The sequence below is a fragment of the Anomaloglossus baeobatrachus genome, chromosome 4, assembly GCF_048569485.1.
Source record: "Anomaloglossus baeobatrachus isolate aAnoBae1 chromosome 4, aAnoBae1.hap1, whole genome shotgun sequence".
NCBI lineage: Eukaryota > Metazoa > Chordata > Amphibia > Anura > Aromobatidae > Anomaloglossus > Anomaloglossus baeobatrachus.
In genome coordinates this window covers 27,893,702-27,916,824 of record NC_134356.1, presented here as the reverse complement: position 1 = coordinate 27,916,824, position 23,123 = coordinate 27,893,702, and the positions used below count along the sequence as shown (strand labels likewise).

At 44.8% G+C, this 23,123-nt stretch overlaps 1 long non-coding RNA gene across 1 annotated transcript in view; it reads left to right on the top strand.

The window, feature by feature from the left end:
• The first annotated feature begins 4,839 nt into the window (after window positions 1-4,839).
• The window catches only part of LOC142301112 (uncharacterized), a 56,796-nt gene continuing 38,512 nt past the window's right edge, over window positions 4,840-23,123 (top strand). Inside the window, exons 1-2 of the long non-coding RNA XR_012752692.1 lie at window positions 4,840-4,925; window positions 22,722-22,772. This is a non-coding gene — a long non-coding RNA (uncharacterized LOC142301112). The remainder of the gene's footprint in view (window positions 4,926-22,721; window positions 22,773-23,123) is intronic.

Sequence of the window (23,123 nt, the reverse complement as noted above, 5' to 3'; positions counted from 1 at the left end):
AGCATAAAGAAACCTATCACAAGCAGGAGGCACAGACAACTCTATATTGTGAGTCAGGAGATTACAATCACAAAGGGACACAAGATCTATCACTGTCACTGATCTATAACTGACAGCCCCTAGATGACTACATCAGGGGATGAAGAACCAAGATGCAGACCATTGAGCAGCCATATATCGCACATCGCCTCACGCAGCTATTCACAGGGCATGTAGAAAAGCCTCTACAATATTTTTTAATACGATCCTGTCCTCTACTATGTAGGCACAATAGGCAAAACATGGCAAGAGTACATTTATGTGTCACTATGCTTTAAAATTTTTATTTTAAGGGTTTTGTACAAATCGTTATATGCAAACCAAGGCCTCATTCAGTTGCCTGTAATAGAAGCGCGTTTTAGAATCCATATAACAAGAACAAGGCCCATTTTATGACCCAAACTAAGAGGATCATACGTATCTGTGATACTGTTAGTTCGGCTCAGCACATTAGCAATCAGATCTGTTATCTGTCATAGAGATTGAATAGGGAATGAATGGAGCGGTCACCGAGCGTACATACTGCCGCTTTATTGTAAAAGCTGGTGGTGCTGATGGTTCGAGTCTCTGCAGTTGGGCTCCACTAATTAATAAATTATCACATATCCTGTGGATAACTGATATATTTTTTTCACCAGATAAACCCTTAATGATTTATTGGTGTAAGAAATGCGGCTTCATGTTCAGTGATCTCCACTTTATAGCCAGTGCTTGGCCCAAATGTAAAATGGATCCTCCATATATTGTTGTTCTGCTGCTTTAGGACATTGGTGTCACATTTGCAGTGGAGATACCATGTGGTGAACTAAGTTGGCTCATCTGTATTCAAACTATTACTATACTAAAAATATATACAGTATACCTCATATATATTTTGTATATGTATTTTTTTGCACATAACATTTTATACAGGGTGCAGCCAGGCCCTTTTATGTTGGAGTTGCATAACGGAGTCCCCGTCCCTGCATGATGCACATAAATAACGGGCAGCCCGCCTGGTCGAATAGTATGGGCGTGTAATAGGCTGCTGACTAGGTTACAATGCACCTGCAAGTGTGAACGACGCCCTATGCAAGTTACTAGCATGCAATTTTATCATCCAGCGATCGCCCCTCCATGCATCATTCCCAAGAAGACTCATGGCTGTACTAGCTCAAAAAGATGCTTCTACTAAACACTGAGCAAAGGGCCTGAATACTTATGACCATGTGATATTTCAGTTTTTCTTGTTTAATACATTTCCAAAATATTCTACATTTCTGTTATTTTTTTCTGTCAAGATGGGGGAAGGGGTGCAGAGTGTACATTAATGAGAAAAAAAAAAAAGAACTTTTTTGAATTTACCAAGAGGGTGCAATGAAACAAAGAGTGAAAAATTTAAAGGGGTCTGAATACTTTTCCGTACCCACTGTATGTGCTGGTATTTGCCCCTTTATATGCTAGTACATGCCTAGTCATGTGATATATCACGGTATACTTGTTAATGGGTTATAGTGATCTTAGTAACAATACATACACGTGAAAAATGTGATAGATCTAAATATGCTCTTGCATGGCGCTAATGACCATCAGTAATGAGGTCTGAGCTGCCACTCAATAAGGAACGGTGGTTATACTGTGCCCAGTTAATATACTGGATTTCTGATAACATGGTGGTCATGAGAAACAGTGGGGTGCCCATGCCACCTGATAGTATAGGGAGCATAAAAAGTTCCCATTTCCTGGCAGTAGACACATGCAGATAGGCAGAGGAGCAAAAAGCTGTGGAGTCTAGGAGAAAAGGCTGCTTTCACACATCAGTTTTTTGGCATCAGGCACGATCCGGCGAAAAAATTGATGCGACGGATGCGGCGAAAAAACGGATCAGTTGCACCAGTTTTTTCCATCAGTTCCTTCAGTTTTTTGACAGATGCGGTGTGATACTGAGCATGCTCAGTTCAAAAAAACGGATCTGGCTGCCGGATCCGTTTTTGCAGCATTACGCCGGATCTGGCATCCATAGGCTTCCAGTATAAAACACGCCATACGGCGCCGGATCTGGCGCGATCCATTTTTTTTGCCAGACACAAAAACGTTCACTTCAACGTTTCATACGGCCGCCTGACAAGTAAATTTTGCCGGATCTGGCAAAAATCGGATGAAACGCAAAGTCATCCTGCACAATCCAGTGCTAATGAAAGTCTATGGGGGACTGCAGTGGTGACACCATGACTGCAACGCATATCGCTGCGGCCTGATGCTGGACCGGGGGCGGGGGGAGTACTGTCTACGTTTGTGATTTTACGTGCTGGGAAAGGTTTAGGGATCACTTTTCTATAAGTGGAAAACTCCTTTAATGACAGCTGTATAAATCTTTATACCGTGATCTACCCTTCGTAATGGCTGAAAGTAGCGGCTGTTACAGTCATATAGCTATCAGGGTACAGGCAGGAGCCGGTGGCGGTGACTCCGGCCTCATAGTACTCGGCTATGCTACTAGTGATTTTTAATATTCAGAAAATGCCACCTTCATGTGCTCAATGTGCTGACTACACAGGATGAAAATAACAGGATCTGTCACCAGCAACTCATGTCATCATAACAGCAAATGGATCCAATTGTCAGAGTCAAGACAACAATCATTTACTAAATGGAAGCAGAAGCAGCAATCGGCTGATCATCAGGAGATCTCGCCTAGGGGGAATATACTGTATCTATATCTTCTAATAATTAAAACCAAAGCTGAGCCTGTTGTACACAGGGGATATGTTGGCTGTTTTCTGTAGCAACTGCCTTTCACCCCTCCACGACCAGCCGATTTTGCGCTTTCCGTTTTTATTTCGCCATTCTTCAGAGAGACGTTACTTTTTATTTTTCAAGCAATATGGTCATGTGAAGGCTCGTTTTTTACGGAACGAGCTGTACTTTTAAATTAATTCATGAGTTTTACTATATAGTGTACTGGAAAAATGGCAAAAAAATTCCAAATGCGGAAAAATTGCAAAAACTATTGTTTTTGAGATATTTTTTATTTTCTGTGTTCACTCTATGATAAAACTAATGTATCAGTGGGATGCCTGAGGTCAGTGTGCATTAGTAGACACCAAACATGTATAGGTTTACTTTTATTTAAGGCGTTACAAAAATCAGAAGTTTGTCAGAAAAAAGTGGCGTACGTTTTGCGCCATTTTCCGTGACTCGTAGAATTCTCATTTTTTGGGATCTATGGCTTAGTGATGGTTTATTGTTTGTGTCTCGAGCTGAGGTTTGTAAACGTTTTTAACGTAACAGATGCTACGTTTTGTTCGCCTGGTATTGCATTTTGCGCAAAATTTGTGACGACCAAAAAACGTAATTTTGGCGTTTGGATTTTTTGACGCTACGCCGTATTCCGATCAGAGTAATTGATTTTATATTTTGATAAATCAGGCGTTTCTGAACGCGGCAAAACCAAATGTGTGTATATTTTTAGCCCTTTAATTTTCAATGGGGGGGGGGGGGTGATTTAAACTTTAAGGTTTTCTCTTTTTTTTTTAATTTTTCAAAACGTTTTTTTAAACTTTTTTATTATTATTATCTTACTTGCCCCCATAGGGAACTATAAGGATCAGCAGTATGATCGCTCATTCAGTTGTACCACAATCTCCAACGTGTCCGTCACATCAGTCACAAAACAGATTGTGACTGATGGAAAAAGACGGAAGTGTGAAAGCAACCTTATGCTGGTTTCACATCAGCGTTTTTCTGCTGCACTGCCAGATCCGGCACAAGTACAGTACAGTTCAATACACTTCACAGACAGTGCGGCAAGCCCCGGTCACATGCTGTCACATGCTCCGGTCACATGACCGCATGTGCCCGGAGCTTGCCAGTGAACTGTTTTGAACTGTACTACACTTATGACGGATCTGGCAGTGCGGCAGGAAAACGCTGATGTGAAACCAGCCTTAGGCCTCCTTCACACGTCCGTGAAAATCACACACGTTTTTCATGGACGTGTCAAAGGTGTGTATTGCCCTCCGTATGCCGTGTTTATGGCACACGTGTATTCTCCGTGTGTTATCCATGATAACACACGGAGAACGGGAGTTTTCTGCTCACCTGTCCCTGGCGTTGCTGTCCATGGTGCTGATCTTCGGTCTCCAGTCCTGCCGACTCCCCGCTGCTGCTGCTTCCGGCCCGCAGTGGAGAAAATATGCAATGAGCATAATGAGCGGGGGTTGGAAGCAAGTGCCAGCAGCGCTGGAGAATGTGAGTACAGAAATTCTTTTTATTTCACAGGCACGTGTGTTTTCTCCGGTGCGTGTCACACGGATCACATCCATTTGGTCCGTGTGACACCCGTGATGTTGGAGAAAAACGGACATGTCTATGTGTGGAGCACACGGGGACACGTATGCTCCACCTGTACACACGGTCCATGGCAATCATTATTATATTATGGCAAAACACGCACGTGTGCGCAGACCCATTGATTTTAATGGGTCTATGTGTGCCCGTGTCTTTGGCTCGTGAGGAAACGGACCAAACACGGACCAAACACGGACCAGAAACACAGACGTGTGAAGGAGGCCTTAGGCAGTTTGTGATTAAGTGTGTTATTCTCTGCGTCCTCTGAGGATTGTTAAGTGTACTTTGCTGCCATCTACTGGTCCTTGTGTGCATTTGAAAGTCAGGTGTTCATTCTCCTCACAACCAGCTGCCATGGAAACGTCTGGGAGGAGTCTGCCACCTCAGAGCTGACACATCCAGTAAACTGGATCAAACAAGTCTAGTCAGGAGAGAGGGAAGAAGCTCCCACAATCTCTATTCCAGCCCATGCTGAGGGGACATATTTTTTTTTTCCATAAAATGGCCTCCACAAAGGAGTGAAGAGTCCTACAGCCAGGAGAGATAAGGCCGAACATGTATGTACCCTCCTCCACACTGGTTTTCTATGTGCTTCCAGCCATTACCAGTGTAATGTGAACTCTATGCCATTAAGGCTATGTGCGCACGTTGCATCGGAGTACCTGCAGTTTATTCTGCACGTTTTCCTTCCCTTGGTTTTTGACCAAATGGCTTTTGACCATTTTTTAGCGCTAAAAACGCATGCGTTTTTACCGCGTTTTTAGTGCGTTTTTAGCGCTTTTTACCTGCGTTTTCACCTGCGTTTCTGCAGATGCGTTTTTGAGATCAAGACACTGAGAAATAAAGTTGAATTAGTCAAAAAGAATGAAAAAAGAGAAAGAAAGTATAAAATTAACTTTTAATAAAATTATATGGTAAATTATCAATTTTAATGTAATAATAGTGGTTATGCACATTTTAACAGAAAAATAGGTAAAGTTTATTATTTTTTTACATTTAAATTTTCGGTTATTGTGTGTGTGTAAAGGAACATTAGAACCCATTAATTTTTGATCAGAAAAGCATGCGTTTTTGGAGCCAAAAACGCAGTTGAAAAGCAGGTAAAAAGCATGAAAAACGCAGGAATTGTGATTTTGGTTGCTTTTTGCCATTTCTCATTGACTCCAATGTTAAGGAAACGCTGCAGAAATGGCAAAAACAACTGACATGCTGCTTCTTTTTCAGCATAGTTTTTGACCACAAATATGCAAATTAAACGCTGCAGAAAAAAAAGCAAAGTGCAGACAGGATTTCTGCTTTTCCCATAGACTTTGCTGGAAATCAAAAACGCATGCGTTTTTGCCCAAAAACGCTGCTGCCAAAAACGCTGCAGAAACGCGGTAAAAAACGCAACGTGCGAACATAGCCAAACTCTGTCTGCCCTACCCCCTGCAATAGGGAACGGTAGCGCCAAAACCGTGAGTAGTTAGATACCACAAGTGTGTGACTACGGGGAAACCGACCCATGAAGGTCCCTCCATCAAAGAAATATTACCCGGACTGTGCAGAGTATTATCTCCAACAGCATGTGAGGGGAACTGTACTCCAACCACCCTGAGAGACCCAAACTTGCTTGTATAAGGGAATGTGCCCACGATCAGTACCTGCTGCGTCCTGGACGCTTCGGGTCCTGACCTACGGGGCCACTAGTCTCCTCTGCAGGAGAACGCAGGTAATCGCAGCTGCTCTGCTTGTACTCATGAACAGGCTTTGGCGAGCTGCGTTCTCTCGCTTGTGTTCTTCCTATGGAAGCAAAGAATTGAAATGATGCGGCCTTGGAAAGGCACATGTCAGTTTTCGCGGCAGGCCACACGCACAGTGGGCATGGGATTTCTAGAACTCTCATCCACTGCTTGTACTGTACATCACAGCGTTTTGGATGCAGCGAAAACACGCTACATCCAAAACGCTGCAAATACTGATCGTGGGCACGCACCCGAAGAAGGCACTGATACTTTGTGTATCCTATAGAGTGAACTGCTGCCTATTTGCCTTTAACCCCCTTCACCCCATGGCAATTTTTTTTTGTTTTTCTCTTTTGCCCTCCTTCTTCTGAGAGCTGTAACTTTTTTTATTTTTCCATCAATCTTGCCATATAAGGGCTTTTGTTTTGCGGAATGAGTTGTACTTTTAAGAGAAACCATAAGTGTTACCATACATTGTACTGGAAAACAGCAAAAAAATTCCAAGTGTGGGAAATTTGCGATTGCACGATTGTTTTTGGGCTATTTTATTTACCATGTTCACTATATGGTAAAATGGAAGTGTCATTGTGATGCCTCAGGTTGGTACGAGTTCATAGACACCAAACATAAATAGGTTTACTGTTATCTAAGGGGTTAAACAAAATTCTGACTTTTTGCCCTCTTATTGCGCCATTTTTCAAAAACTGCAGCGCTCTCATTTTTCGGGATCTATAGCTCAGTGACAGCTTATTTTTTGCGTCTCAAGCTGACATTTTTAATGGTACAATTTTTGCGCAGATGATATGTTTTAATCGCCTGTTATTGCATTTAGCGCAAAATTTGCAGCGACCAAAAACCGTAATTTTGCCATTTGGAATTTTTTTGCCGCCATGCCGTTTACTGATCAGATTATACAGCCAGCAGAGGGCTGTCTCTAAGGCCGGAGTCACACTTGCAAGGGACTCGCGTGAGTCTCGCATCGGCATCACCTGGCACGGCCCTACACTCTCCAGACAGGAGCATCTCAGCTGCATAGAAATACATGCAGCCGACCCACTCTTGTCAGGAGAGTGTGCAGCCCTGCCGGGTGATACCAGTGTGAGACTTGCGCGAGTCTCTCGCAAGTGTGACTCCGGCCTAAGAGGAGAGGAGCTTTTCTGCAGATCAGAGCAATGCTGCTCTGCTCTATAGAATGGAACAAGCGATCAGACTGCTGATCCTTATAGTCCCCTAGGGGGACTAGGAAAATAAAGTTGAAAAAAGTTTTAAAAAAAACCCCAAAAACCTAAAAGTTCAAATGACCCCACATTTGCCCCATTGAACATTAGATGGTTAAAAAATATACACATATTTGGTATTGCCGCGTTCAGAAACACCCAATCTATCAAAATATAAAATCAATCTGATTTGTAAATGGGAAAGCATCTAAAAAATGCCAAATACCAAAATTATGTTTTTTGTTTGACACAAATTTTACGCAAAATGCAATAACAGGCGATCAAAAGGTAGCATCTGTGCAAAAATTATATAATTAAAAATGTCAACTCGAGATGCAAAAAAGAAGCCGTCACTGTGGCCCATATATAAAAAAATAAAAACACTACGATTTTCGGAAATGGCGCAAGAAGTACACCACTTTTTTTTTGGGAAAAAGTCTGAATTTTTTTTTAACTCCTCAGATAAAAGTAAACCTATACATCTTTGATGTCTACGAACTCATACCAACCTGAAGCATCACACCGATATGTCAGTTTTACCATATAGTGAACATGGCGAATAAAATACCCCCACAAGAATTTTGCACTTTCACTCTTTTTGAAATTTTTCCGCACTTGGAATTTTTTTTGCTATTTTCCAGTACACTATCTGGTACAACTCATGGTTTCACTTAAAAATACTACTCCTCCAGCAAAAAATAAGCCCTTATATGGCAAGATTGACGGAAAAATAAAAAAAACTACGGCTCTCGGAAGAAGGGGAGCAAAAAACAAACAGGAAATTGGAAAATCGCCCGGGGGTACCCTGTTTTCTCCTTCAGTAAAGTGTTATCTTTGCAAGATCACCTGTGTGTCTGGCTGCTTAGAATTGCGCAAATATCACAGGCGATCCAACTTCTGCACCCAGACACCATCTCCATAGGAGCACCCCCGGGTACATTATGAAACGTTGATGCAAATATGGAAAAAAAAAAAATGTATGTTTGTATTTTTTAACTGCTTATGTTTCACATGAAGTAACCTGTTGAATGATATCTCTACTTTATTAGAATATCTTTTCTTGGGTTATATGTATGTAAAAAAACAACAACAAAAAGAGGAATAAAAAACCTCCATAAGGCTAGTTTCACACTTGCGTTGAACGGTATCCGTTGCATTGCGTTGTGTGACGGATGCAACGGAAGTGTTGCATATAGTGGCACAACGGATGCAACGGATGCTGCAAAACAACGCAATTCGTTTTGTTTTGTTTTTTTACAGTTTTACCGTCTGCAGACTACTGTGAACGATCAGCTGATCACTCACAGTAGCCGGCCGCCGGGTGATCAGCCGATCACTCACAGTAGCCGGCCGCCGGGTGATCAGCTGATCGTTCGGTTGCCGACAATGTGTGCGGGGGGCGGAGTGCGAAGTGGGTGGAGCCGAGCGGGGCCATGGCTGAGGACGTCAGTGCCGCGGGGACTGCATAGCTGGGGGACAGGTGAGAGTGTGTGTGTGTGTGTTTTGTGTGTGAGGGAGGGAGCGGAGCCGAGCGGGGAAGTGTCGGGCTCCCGGCACACGTAACCAGGGTTCCTTGGTTACCCGATGTGTACCCTGGTTACGGGTGGAGGGAGCCAGAGAGCATGCGCAGTGAAATCCAAAGGATTCCGCTGTTCAAAAAAAGTTACATGGTGCGTTCCTTCCGCCCGACGCAGCGTCAAAATAACGACGCTGCGTCGTCCGGCGGATGCAACGCTGACACTTGCGTTACAGTGCGTCATCCATACAAGTCTATGGAGAATAGCGCAGTGCGTTACCGGACTGCGCTATTCTCCATAGTGACGGACTCCGCTGAACGCAAGTGTGAAACTAGCCTAAGCTAAGCAAAAACTCACAGACTAATGGCAGAAGATGTAAACTGCCCAAGGCCAAAAAGACTAATGCACTGCCAGGATGCAGCAAGACCTCCATTAAATGGAGACATCACAGTTGCAAAGGGAGATGGTAAAATTGCACACTTGTGGCTTGCATAGGTCACTGTTCACACATGCAGACACACAGTATCTGGTATGCAGCCTATTAGTTACGCCCATCACTGTAGATGCAAGCGGGCTGCGCCAGTACTATATATGTGCACCATGCAGGGACAGTGACTGTAATATGCAAGGTCTAACATAAAGAGGCCTGGCTGCTTCCTGTATAAAATATTCTGTGCAAAAGAATAAATATGAGGTATTGGTAGGTAATATGGCCATAGTACGGTAAGCCCACAATCCACGTCACGGATCCTCATTTTTGTGGGTTCCTACACTAATATATCGTGTATATATAGATATAGATATATATATATATATATATATATATATATATATATATATATATATATAAACAACAAAAAGAGGAATAAAAATCCTCCATAAGCTAAGCAAAAACTAACAGACTAATGGCACTATTTAGTACTTGCGCAGCCCGCTTGCATCTACTGTGATGGCGTAACTAATAGGCTGCATACCAGATACTGTGTGTGAACAGTGACCTATGCAAGCCACAAGTGTGCAATTTTATCATCTACCTTTGCACCTGTGATGTCTCCATTTAATGGAGGTCTTGCTGCATCCTGGTAGTGCATTAGTCTTTTTGGCCTTGGGCAGTTGACATCTTCTGCCATTAGTCTGTGAGTTATATGTATGTAATATAATGTATTTTATATGAGATTTATTTATTTTTAATAGTTGAGGACATTGTTATATACCATGGGTGAAATAAGTACTGAACACATCACATATAGTATTTTTAAAGTACTAACTATTTCTAAAGCTGCTATTGACATACATTTCTTACCAGATGTTGGTAACAACCCATCCAATCTAGAAAAAAAAAAAGGGACCAAAAAAACGGACCCAAAAAAATACAACGGTAATTATTAGTAATGCGGGCGTCACACGGTACGATCTATCGTGTAATCGTACCCGCCCCCATCGTTTGTGCGTCAAAAGCAATTAGTTGCCTGTGGCGCACATAGTCGTTAATCCCCCATCACACGTACTTACCTCCCGGGCGACGTCGTTGTGGGCGGCAAAAATCCACTTCCTGTATGGGAGAGACGTTAGGCGTCACAGCGACGTCACATGGCCGCCGGCCAATAGAAGCGAAGGGGTGGAGATGAGCGGGACGTAAATATCCCGCCCACCTCCTTCCTTCCGCATTGCCGGCGGGACGCAGGTAAGCGGTGTTCATCGTTCCTGGGGTGTCACACGAAGCGATGTGCTGCCTCGGGAACGATGAACAACCTGACGGTCGATTTTTTTTTTTTTTTTTTTTTTTTTTTTAAACTGAGCGACGTGTCAACGATAAACGAGAAGGTGGGTATTTCTGCTCGTTCACCGTCGCACGTAGCTGTCACACGCTACGATATATCAGACGATGCCGGATGTGTGTCACTACCCGACGGCATATCGCCTGATATATCGTACCGTGTGACGCCCGCATTAGACGAAGACAAAATCACCAATCAATAATAAATGCAAAGTATCATTATTATTATAACACCATTAATTTTATGGCGCTTTACAAATGAAAAAGGGTATACATAAAAACTAGTACAACAATTATTAACAGTACAAAACAGACTGGTATAGGGGGAGAGAGGACCCTGCCCGCGAGGGCTCACAGTCTACAGGGAATGGGTGAGGGTACAATAGGTGAGGACAGAGCTGGTTGCGCAGTGGTGTACTGGACTGAGGGTTATTGTAGGTTGTAGGCTTGACGGAAGGGGTGGGTCTTCAGGTTCCTCTTGAAGCTTTTCACGGTAGGAGAGAGTCTGATATGCTGAGGTAGAGCGTTCCAGAGTATGGGGGAGGCACGGGAGAAATCTTGGATGCGATGGTGGGAAGAGGAGAGAGAGGAGCAGAGAAGGACATCTTGTGAGGATCTGAGGTTGCGTGCAGGTAGGTACCGGGAGACTAATAATGAATACATAATTGTAAAACCACTACATGTAAAAAGATATACGTAGAAATGTATATAAAGCTACCAATAAATCCAACTGTAGCAAGTGTAAGCAGGTAACTGGTAAGGGACATGCATCAATTAAATAACATTAATAATATACCATGTAATGTCACATATACAGCACATGAGGTAGAATATTTATTTTATTTATTTATTATATATGTTGAAAAAGTATGCACAAGTGAGGTACTATATTTCATTTATGTAAATAATGCCATATTCACAAGGTGTAATACCCAAGGAGTGCAGTAGATGGCATTGCAATATAGTATATTGTGTGGCCGCAGACAAAGACACCAACCTCTATAATCAATGTATTATAGTTTGTTTTTTAAATGTCAACAAGAGTCCAAAAGGGTCATATACATCATAGAAAGCTCTCAATAATTACACTGTGTTCCAAATTATTATGCAAAAAGAGTTTTGGAGTGATAAGGTTAGAAATTTTTTGTTTGTCATTTAAACTCATTGATGGTGATGTGTGTCAGGGCTCTATATATCACTGAAAACAATTGCAGATACCTGTGCAAATTAGTTTGGCAAGTGTGTCCAAATAAAGGCAATACTACTTAAAGGGAAGGTGTCGTGCCCAAAAAAAAAATTGCAATAACTGAACAAAATGTAAAGTATTAATGTTTTAATGTTTTGTTTAAATATTATTTGTTCTTAATTGAGCAAAATATAAAAAAAATAAAAAAGTTTGATTATTTTCCACTGTTAAACACTAGGGGGAGAAGCTGCTGAAATCCTACAGAAATCCCACTGTAGAATTCTCATTACAGTTGCAGTAAAGTGGGCGGAGTCTGCTCTCCTGTGTGTGATGTCACCTCCCCCTCCTAATCTGAGTGTTTACAACAGATAAGAGAGAATGACATGTAGGGACACAATGCAGAGCTATTTTGTTGGTGACCACAAATGTCTAAAGCTGGTGTCACACATAACGACGACGACAACGACGTCGCTGCTACGTCACCATTTTCTGTGACGTTGCAGCGACGTCCCGTCGCTGTCGCTGTGTGTGACATCCAGCAACGACCTGGCCCCTGCTGTGAGGTCGCCGGTCGTTGCTGAATGTCCAGCTTCATTTTTTGGTCGTCACTCTCCCGCTGTGACACACACATCGCTGTGTGTGACAGCGAGAGAGCGACGAAATGAAGCGATCAGGAGCCGGCACTGGCAGCTGCGGTAAGCTGTAACCAGCGTAAACATCGGGTAACCAAGGGAAGACCTTTCCCTAGTTACCCGATGTTTACGCTGGTTACCAGCCTCCGCTCTTGCTGCCAGTGCCGGCTCCTGCACTGTGACATGTGGCTGCAGTATGCATCGGGTAATTAACCCGATGCATACTGTAGCAAGGAGAGCAAGGAGCCAGCGCTAAGCAGTGCGCGCGGCTCCTTGCTCTCTGCACTGTGACATGTAGCTGCAGTACACATCGGGTTAATTAACCCGATGTGTACTGTACCTAGGAGAGCAAGGAGCCAGCGCTAAGCGCGGCTCCCTGCTCTCTGCACATGTAGCACAGCGACGTTATGATCGCTGCTTCTGCTGTGTTTGACAGCTAAGCAGCGATCATAACAGCGACTTACAAGGTCGCTGTTACGTCACCGAAAATGGTGACGTAACAGCGACGTCGTTGTCGCTGTCGCTTAGTGTGACACCAGCTTAAAGTGTCACCACATAACGCTCTGCACGCCCCGGTCCAGCAATTCTCCGCTGCATGCACACACACCTGCAATGTTCTGCCACATGCACGCCCGCAATGCCCTGCCACACGGATGCACACAGTGTCTGTGTGTACACTGTGTATATACTGTGTGTGTGACAGCACCCAGCATGAGGGCAGCGGAGCCAGCATGTGTATATACTATATACCATGTACTGTGTGTATATACTACATACTGTGTGTATACACTATATACAGTATGAACGCTGTGTATATACTGCATGTGTGACCGAGCAGCATTAAGGAGGCAGAGCCAGCGTGTGTATATACTATATACCATGTACTATGTGTATATACTATATACTGTGTGTACACTGTGTATATACTGTGTGTGTGATCAAGCAGCATGAAGGAGGCAGCGCCAGCGTGTATATACTATATACTGTGTACATATACTATTCACTGAGTGCATATACTGTATACCGTGTATACATTGTGTATATACTGTGTGTGTGACCGAGCAGCATAAAGGAGGCGGAGCCAGCGTGTGTATATACTATATACCATATACTGTGTGTATATACTATATACCGTGTGTATATATTGTGTGTGACCGAGCAGCATGAAGGAGTCGGAGCCAGCATGTGTATATGCTATACCATATACTGTGTATATATACAACATACCATGTGTACAGTGTGTATATACGGTGTGTGTGACTGACCAGCATGAAGGAGGCGGAGCCAGCGTGTGTACATACTATATACCGTGTATTGTGTGTATATACCTTGTGTATATACTATATACCGTGTGAACACTGTGTATATACTGTGTTTGTTACCGAGCAGCATAACGGTGCAATGCTCTGCATCCACGACCACCCGAAATGCTCTGCCACACGCCCGCAATGCTCTGCTGAACACTCACCCACAATGCTCTGCCACATGCACACACGCACAAAATGCTCTGCCACATGCACGCACGCACAAAATGCTCTGCCACATGCACGCACGCACGCACACAATGCTCTGCCACATGCACGCACACAGTGCTCTGCCACATGCACGCTGACACAGTGCTCTGCCACATGCATGCTGACACAGTGCTCTGCCACATGCACGCTGACACAGTGCTCTGCCACGCGCACGCTGACACAGTGCTCTGCCACGCGCACGCTGACACAGTGCTCTGCCACGCGCACGCTGACACAGTGCTCTGCCACGCGCACGCTGACACAGTGCTCTGCCACGCGCACGCTGACACAGTGCTCTGCCACGCGCACGCTGACACAGTGCTCTGCCACGCGCACGCTGACACAGTGCTCTGCCACGCGCACGCTGACACAGTGCTCTGCCACGCGCACGCTGACACAGTGCTCTGCCACGCGCACGCTGACACAGTGCTCTGCCACGCGCACGCTGACACAGTGCTCTGCCAGCACACACACAAAATGCTCTGCCACATGCACACATGCTTTGCCAGCACACACAAGCACGCACACACATTGCTCTGCCACCGCACACACATTGCTCTGCCACCGCACACACAATGCTCTGCCAGCGCACACACAATGCTCTGCCAGCGCACACACAATGCTCTGCCAGCGCACACACAAAATGCTCTGCCACACGCACACACACAAAAGCATACACATGGACACACAATGCTCTGCCAGCACGCACACACAATGCTCTGCCAGCACACACACACAGTGCTCTGCCATACGCACACACAATGCTCTGCCATACGCACACACAATGCTCTGCCAGCACACACACAAAATGCTCTGCCACACGCACACACAATGCTCTGCCAGCACACACACAAAATGCTCTGCCACACGCACACACAATGCTCTGCCAGCACACACACACAATGCTCTGCCACATGCACGCACGCACAAAATGCTCTGCCACATGCACGCACACAATGCTCTGCCACATGCACGCTGACAGTGCTCTGCCACATGCACGCTGACACAGTGCTCTGCCACATGCACGCTGACACAGTGCTCTGCCACATGCACGCTGACACAGTGCTCTGCCACATGCACGCTGACACAGTGCTCTGCCACGCGCACGCACACAGTGCTCTGCCACGCGCACGCACACAATGCTCTGCCACGCGCACGCACACAATGCTCTGCCACGCGCACGCACACACAATGCTCTGCCAGCACATACACACAATGCTCTGTCACACACACACAAGCACGCACACACATTGCTCTGCCAGCACACACACAAAATGCTCTGCCAAATGCACACATGCTTTGCCAGCACACACATTGCTCTGCCACCGCACACACATTGCTCTGCCACCGCACACACAATGCTCTGCCAGCGCACACACAAAATGCTCTGCCACACGCACACACACAAAAGCACACACATGGACACACAATGCTCTGCCAGCACGCACACACAATGCTCTGCCAGCACGCACACACAGTGCTCTTCCAGCACACACACACAATGCTCTGCCACACACACAAGCGCACACACACAAAATGCTCTGCCACACGCACACACAATGCTCTGCCAGCACACACACACAATGCTCTGCCACACACACAAGCACGCACACACATTGCTCTGCCAGCACACACACACAAAAAGCTCTTCCACACGCGCACACAATGCTCTGCCAGCACACACACAAAATGCTCTGCCACACGCACAAGCACACCCGCTGCGGCCGGGGAGGGAGGGGGGCCGTACACTACTCACACACAGGCAGACAGGTGACAGGCCATGGGGGGAGAGCGTGGGGGTATTATCAGAGACGGTAGCATCGGCGGCAGGGGGAGGGGCACCGGTACACTACTCCCCACGGGCCGAACGGGTGACGGGGAAAAGTTCAGCACACAGCATGACCGCGGTGAGCTGCAAAAAGATGGCGCTGATCTCCTCCCTCTGCTGTGATCTGGACAGCCCAGGGGGCGCGTCCATTTCACAGCAGGGAGCTCTCCTGTAATAAGCCTAGGGGTTGGATTCCGACTATCAGAGTCTATGCACAGGGGCTGCCATAAAGCAGTGAGTAACTGTTGTTACAAACACAGCAAATCCAGCATTGCAGCCCCCAGTGCCTCCAGTAAAATTAGAATTAAATAAAAACTAAGCAGTGATTTTAATTTTGTATTAAAAATTCTTTGATACCATAATCACTATTTTTAATACAAAAATAAAAAACCACGACACCTTCCCTTTAAGAAGGCTGTTCCACATTATTAAGCAGCCTACATTTTTTGCCAAAATGGGAAAGAAAAAGGATGTGTCGGCTGCTGAGAAGCAACAAATTGTGGAGTATTTAGGTCAAGGCATAACTACAATCAACATTGCCAAGACACTTCATCGTGATCATCGCACAATCAAGAAGTATGTAGCTGATTCACAGCACACACGTGTGCGTGCTGATAAAGAAAAATGGAGGACTCTTTCCAACAGGCAACTGCGTCAGGTTAAAAGAGCAGCTGCTAAAATGCCTTGTCATAGCAGCAGACAAGTGAAGCTGCTGGTGCCTCCAACGTCCCCCGAACAACAAGATGCAGGGTCCTTCAGAGGTTTGCAGCTGTGCGTAAGCCATCCTGTCGACCACCTCTATCCACTGATCACAAGCAGAAACTGCTCGAGTGGGCCAAACGATACATGAAGACTGACTTCCAAACTGTTTTGTTCACCGATGAGTGCCGGGCAACGCTCGATGGTCCAGATGGATGGAGTGGAGGATGGCTGGTTGATGGACACCCAATGAAAACACGGCTAAGGCGCCAACAAGGAGGAGGTGGAGTAATGTTTTGGGCTGGAATCATGGGGATTGAGATTGTCGGCCCCTTTAGAATCCCTGAAGGGGTAAAGATGAACTCCATAATCTATGTGGAGTTTCTAAAACCGCACTTCCTGCCATGGTTCAGGAGGAAGAACCGTGCATTCCGCAGCAAGATCATTTTCATGCATGATAATGCACCGTCTCATGCTGCAAATAACACATCTGCATCTCTGGCTGCTATGGGCATAAAAGAGGACAAAGTTATGGTGTGGCCACCATCTCCCCCTGACCTCAACCCCATTGAGAACCTCTGGAGCATCATCAAAAGGAGTGTCTATGATGGCTGGAGTCAGTTCACATCTAAGCAGCAGCTCTGGGAGGGTATTCTGTCCACATGCAAAACAATTGAAGCACAAACCATCCAAAACTGACAAATTCAATGGATGAGAGAGGTTCAGAAGCTTCTTTCGAACAAGGGGTCCTATGTGCAAATGTAACATCACCTAGAATTAAGTTTTGACTTGAAAACTGTTTGATTTCATTTTGTAATAAGCTGATAATGCTTATAATTTCACAAGTGACCATTTTGGTTTTCAAAATAAAAATAAAAAGGTTGAAAACTCTGCTGTGCATAATAATTTGGAACATGCATTTTGAGTGCATTTTGAGTGTTTATTATTTTTAAAAATATACTGTTTTCATAGGCTGTTTGATCAAAAACATTTCAATTATACTCGAATAGTAGATGACTGGAAAATAACAATGACTGCAATTCATATAGTTAATTTAGGAAAATCTGAGAAAATATTTTTTGCATAATAATTTGGAACACAGTGTAATTCATATACCCCATAATAATTAGAATCATAAATTTTATGTGGTATATAAAGTTTTTTTTTTTTTGTAGATGCTGATTTACCTAATTGGTGGTTCAGTAGTGTCCGTGTATAGTGATAGACGGTGGTCCCTCCACCCCGACGCACATTTTGCCCTGCTTCTTTATGGGGTGTGTCGGGGTGGAGGAATTCATGGTTTAAACATAAGTGCGAACTAATAGAATTATGCAGTGATCAGCTGTAATCCATAAGGGGTACGGTGCCTGATATTCCCATCTGGAGGTGACGTCATTTGCAAAGTGACTTCTAGCTGTGGCGACTGTTATGATTCAGTGACCGAGGAGGATCAAAAAGAGGGCAAAAACTAGGAAATCCAGAGAGTCACCAGAGTGGTTGGAAACTCAGCTGACTGCAGACCTCACACTGATGACACAACTAGAAGTAGCCATGGGACGAGCCTACAAAGACCTACTCGCCTTGACACAGCCGGAGAACTAATTTTTCCTAAAGGGCTGTCTGCAGCCGCGCAAATCCCTAAAAAAACCAACACACCTGATAGGAAAAAAGCTGAGACCAAACGCCCCTCCCCCACTATATCAGTACTCTGGTGTTACTGGGATCCGAGCAAAATACTTATATATAGAGGAAGGACTAATATTAATCCCAAACATGACAAAACACAGATACATTGCAGAATATGGAGCAAGGTACACAGACATTCCCAGCAGGGAATGATCCAACTCCACCCAAAACTCCACAAGCAAAATCAGGAAACAAGCCTTAGGCTGGGTTCACACATAGCGACAGCGATAACGACATCGCTGTTACGTCACCTTTTTCTGTGACGTAACAGCGAACTAGTAAGTCGCTGTTATGATCGCTGCTTAGCTGTCAAACACAGGACGCAGCAGCGATCATAACGTCGCTACATGTGCAGGGAGCCGCGCACACTGCTTAGCGCTGGGTCCCTGCTCTCCTAGCTACAGTACACATCAGGTTAATTAACCCGATGTGTACTGCAGCTACATGTGCAGAGAGCAGGAGCGGGCACTGGCAGCGAGAGCGGCGGAGGCTGGTAACGAAGGTAAATATCGGGTAACCACCTTGGTTACCCGATGTTTACCCTGGTTACAGCTTACCGCAGCTGCCAGATGCCAGCTCCTGCTCTCTGCTCGCTTCATTTCGTCGCTCTCCCGCTGTCACACACAGCGATGTGTGCGTCACAGCGGGGAGAGCGACAATAAAAAAACGAACCAGGGCTGTGTGTAACGAGCAGCGATCTCACAGCAGGGTCCAGATCGCTGCTCAGTGTCACACACAGCGAGATCGCTAATGAGGTCACTGTTGCGTCACCAAAACCGTGACGTAGGAGCGATTTCGGTAGCGATCTCGCTATGTGTGAAGCACCCCTTGGTACCTCCAAAATAAACAACAGGAAAATGGAAACAAAACCAGCAGAGGTACAAAGACCAACTTATCTGTTAAGGGTTCAGTAGAAACAGAAGATAGGGCAGCCTTCAGAATGTCCACAGCACCACAGGAAGCAACATTGATCACTAGCCCAGACCAAGAGAAAACTAGTTATATAGACCAACTCCACTACCAGCACTGGCCACAAGAGGGAGTCCCAAACCAGAACTCAGTCCAAATGTGTTCACAACAAGCGACCATGGAACACAAGGTGCGTGTGAGCCACCCAGATGTGGGCACACACTCATGTCATGTGCCCAAAATGCACCTGACAGATGCACTTTCAGGTTGCGATCAGACTGGGCTTTTGCCACATATGCCGTCCATTGTGGCAAAATGCTCCCAAAATTTCCACAACAGTTTGCTGCACAGCCACTATTTAGCCCCTATTGCTTGTAGTCTTACAATATCTACATCTGATATGGGCTTTTTTCCTTGCGGACTGTGTAAGGCCTGAGCAAGCATGGTCAAATTAAAAAAAAATTGTTAATCGAGATGGTACAAAAACATTCACAATAAGGAAGCATCTTTCTTGCACTTCCAAGGGAGTGGTATATTATGGACAATGTCCATGTAAGAAAATCATATTGGACTAACAACTCATGAATTCAAGGTTCATGTACATGAACATTGTAGGGACGTTGCAAAAGTGAAGACAGTTGAGGAACTTACCTCACTCAAGACGCTACCCCACCATTTTAGTTTTTCATAACTGTAATCCGAATTTTTAAAAAAATCAAAGCCATTGATCAGATTTCTTTAGGCATCAGAGGGAGAGATTTGGGTAAAGTTCTTGCCAGGATAGAGAGCCAATGCATGTATCAGCTAGGTACACTAGCCCCTCGAGGCCTTAATGAAACGTTAAGGTTTAGCGCACTCTTATAGTTTTATGTGAATTGTCTTTGGTTTCATAACATGGGTGGGACGGGACTCCATTGTGCTTCATTGGTTTTAATTTTTAATTTTTAACTTTTCTTCTTTTTTTATCTTTATATTTCATCTTGGTATTTTGTATATATTAACAGTAAATATTTACACATACAGTATATTTTCATGCTTGTTTAGCATACATTATTTATGCACCGTATAACATTATTATTTTTGTTTGTAAATGTATTTATGCACGGTATACCATCACGTTTTGTGATTGGCACTTACCCTATTTTCGGTTTATGAGACACACCGGATTATAAGCCGCACCCCACATTTAGAGAAAAAAAGGGTGAAAAAAATGGTGTCTGTTTTATAATCTGGTGGTGTCTTACCGGAGAGAGGCGGCAGCGGTGGTGGAGCGGGGGTCACAGGAGGCAGGGGCAATGGTGGAGCAGGGCGATGCTGCAGGTGGTGCAGCCAGCGGGTGACACAGATGCTGTCCCAGAAACTGGTGGCGGCTGTGCTGGTGCTGAGGCAGCTGTGCTGGGGCAGCTGTGCTGGTGCTGTGGTGGCTGTGCTAGGGCGGATGGGCCAGGGCTGCTGCAGCTGCGGGCGGTGAGGTCTTCGAAGAAATGGTTCCCGGAGCTGGCGCATGCACAGATTCAACTCTCGGGTCAATGACAAGCCAAGATCTCATCTGCGCACGCGCCACCTCCGGTCGACATTTTCCTTAAGTCTGCTACTGAGAGCTTAATGGGCTGGAGGCAGCATGTGCGCAGATGAGATCTTGAGCTGAGAGCTCCATCTGTGCACGTGCCGGCTCCAGGCGCCATTATTTGAAGCCCTCACTGCCGCACACCCAGGCACAGCTGCCACAGACCCTGACAAGGCCGCCGCAACATTGCTCCTGACTTCTGCTACCCATTTCCACCTCCCCCTGATAAGCTACATTCAGATTTTAAGACACACCCCTCACTTTCCTGCCAAATTTTTGGGAGGAAAAGTGTGTCTTATAATCCAAAAAATATAGTATATATTTTTATTCTATTTAACACATGAAATAATAGATTATTTATCATCTAATATAATATTTGCATCGTACTCTATTTATTTTGGTTGTCACATCACTCAGGATAGTACCTGTCTCTCTCTGTCACTCTCCCAGTTTCTTTCTGTCTGTCTCTCTCTCTGTTTGTCTGTCTCTCTGTCTCTTTCATTGTCTGTCTCTGTATCACTTTGTCTCTCTGTCTCTTTCCCTGTCTGTCTCTGTCTCTATCCGTGTCTGTCTCTGTCTGTCTATCTCTGTCTGTCTCTATGTCTATCTCTCTGTCTGTGTGTCTGTCTCTTTCCCTGTCTGTCTATTTCTCTATCTATGTCTGTCTGCCTATTTGTTTTCCTGTCTGTTTCTCTCTCTCTTTCTCTGTCTTTCTGTCTCTTTCCCTGTCTGTCTCTTTATCTGCCTATATTGTTCCCTGTCTGTCTCTTTCCCTGTCTGTCTCTTTCCCTGTCTGTCTCTTTCCCTGTCTGTCTCTTTCCCTGTCTGTCTCTTTCCCCGTCTGTCTCTTTCCCCGTCTGTCTCTTTCCCCGTCTGTCTCTTTCCCCGTCTGTCTCTTTCCCCGTCTGCCTCTTTCCTCGTCTGCCTCTTTCCTCGTCTGCCTCTTTCCTCGTCTGCCTCTTTCCTCGTCTGCCTCTTTCCTCGTCTGCCTCTTTCCTCGTCTGCCTCTTTCCTCGTCTGCCTCTTTCCTCGTCTGCCTCTTTCCTCGTCTGCCTCTTTCCTCGTCTGCCTCTTTCCTCGTCTGCCTCTTTCCTCGTCTGCCTCTTTCCTCGTCTGCCTCTTTCCTCGTCTGTCTGTCTCTTTCCCTGTGTGTCTTTCCCTGTCTGTCTCTGCCTGTCTTTCCCTGTCTGTGTCTCTGTCTGTCTCTGTCTATTTCTGTCTCTCTTTACCTGTGTGTCTTTCCCTGTCTGTCTCTGCCTGTCTTTTTCCCTGTCTGTCTTTTTCCCTGTCTGTCTTTTTCCCTGTCTGTCTCTTTCCCTGTCTGTCTCTTTCCCTGTCTGTCTCTTTCCCTGTCTGTCTCTTTCCCTGTCTGTCTCTTTCCCTGTCTGTCTCTTTCCCTGTCTGTCTCTTTCCCTGTCTGTCTCTTTTCCTGCCTCTGTCTCTTTCCCTGCCTCTGTCTCTTTCCCTGCCTCTGTCTCTTTCCCTGCCTCTGTCTCTTTCCCTGCCTCTGTCTGTCTCTTTACTCTTTACCTGTGTGTCTTTCCCTGTATTTTTTCCCTGTCTGTCTCTGCCTGTTTGTCTCGCAGTCTGTCTCTGTGTCCATCTCTCCACAGAAATCACATTACTTCACACATAAGCTTCTTATACTAACAATTTATTTTCTTCCTATAGCAACCACTCACAGCTGCTATTAATAACCTATAGCTCGCAGCTCCATTGACTTTATTGTTTTTTTGGAGAGTAACTGTAAAGCGCGGAGGATAAATTTTTCTGTCAAAACATAGTCTATGACGTTCCCTGAGTCACATGAGGTGTCTGTGCAAAATTTTGTGATTGTAAATGCGACGGTGTAGATTCCTTTAGCGGACATACATACATTCCACTCAGCTTTATATATTAGATTATGATACTTTGCATTTATTATTTATTGGTGGTTTTGTCTCAGTCTTACTAATACTTACTGTGGTATTATTTTTCTGGGGTTTTTTTGGTCCTTTTTTTCTTACTGTGGTATTATTTTCTCATATTTTGTCATTTTAATGAATTTTTTCAATAAAAATAAATGATTTTATCTCTTTATTTTGGCTTCCTGCATAGATTTTCCACACATTTATTTCCCACGTGCATTTGATGAGTTTTTGAAGCTTGGTGAGTCAGGGATCTTTCCCTTTAAATATTTGGACATATTGATATTTATTTAAGATGATAAAGATGGTAATTTTTATTGTCGACGCGTTTCTGAGAACAATTTCTCCTTCAGGACAAAAATCACATGTCCTGAAGAAGTCGAGCAGGTCAGACACTCGGACGTGTTCAACTTGAGTATGGAGTATGGAAGTCAATGACTGGGCAGTTCGGGGGAGGGAGAGTACGTTTTTGGTTTTTTTGGACACACTATATTTCAAAAGTTTTATTAGCTTCCAGTGAGAGCCATTCAGAGGCTGCAATTAGCTCTCACTTTGGTGCCGACATCCATCATTCAGTGACACGAGCCTGTGC